The 806-nt window shown below is 36.8% G+C and overlaps 1 non-coding gene across 1 annotated transcript; it reads right to left on the bottom strand.

Moving 5' to 3' along the window:
* Positions 1-334: 334 nt before the first annotated feature.
* Positions 335-407, bottom strand: TRNAK-CUU (transfer RNA lysine (anticodon CUU)). Its single transcript has one exon. It is a non-coding gene; the product is annotated as a tRNA-Lys (tRNA).
* Positions 408-806: the final 399 nt, after the last annotated feature.

Below are 806 nucleotides of genomic sequence, written 5' to 3'. Positions count from 1 at the left end.
CACTGCCCTCTATCAGCAATAATGCAGGTATGCACAGTAACACAGAAAATCAATTTCAACTTTAAACAGTGGCCTTTTCAGTTTCTTCTGTGCTTTACGGAGGAAGTAGGCGAGGGATCCGGGAGAAGAAGAAAAACTTGCGCTTTTAAGTGCGCAAGCAGTTTGAGAACTGTTTCGTTTGCAAACTGGTCTTTTTTCCGAAGATCTGGTTAATATTGACAGTACGTAAATTAATCCGGTTTAAAAAACAAACAAAACCGTTCTTAATTACAGTGCTGTGGAGAGACCTCAAAATATTCAAGGGAAATTAAGTGCTATAACAAAAGGTGTCTTGCGCCCAACGTGGGGCTCGAACCCACGACCCTGGGATTAAGAGTCCCATGCTCTACCGACTGAGCTAGCCGGGCACTTAGGGGCCAGGTTTCTTTTTTCTTCTCTTGAAGAATTCAATTACATTTGATTTTTTGTTTTCTTATAATTCTTTATTTACATTAAAAAATTTGTCATACTATAACCTCCAAATTCGTTTCTTAAATTCTTTGAAACAGTTCTTTAATTGTATTTAGATTTAATATTTTTTAGTGCGTGTGTATCCCAAAGGCACTGAAAACACGCGTTTCTCATTACAGAATCACTGAATCTCTTTTTCTGAAGTGTTTTAAAATATTTACTGCCCAATACGTTATCTTCTTTACATAAACACGTATCAAGACTGTTCACTTTCTATCAAATGGCATAATGGATTCCTACAATTTTGGGCGCGGCATTAGAAAACAAAGTTTTTAATGAAGTTAGTTACACACACG

Source organism: Lagenorhynchus albirostris, chromosome 1 (genome assembly GCF_949774975.1).
Source record: "Lagenorhynchus albirostris chromosome 1, mLagAlb1.1, whole genome shotgun sequence".
Lineage (NCBI taxonomy): Eukaryota > Metazoa > Chordata > Mammalia > Artiodactyla > Delphinidae > Lagenorhynchus > Lagenorhynchus albirostris.
This window is presented reverse-complemented; position numbering and strand designations above follow the sequence as displayed.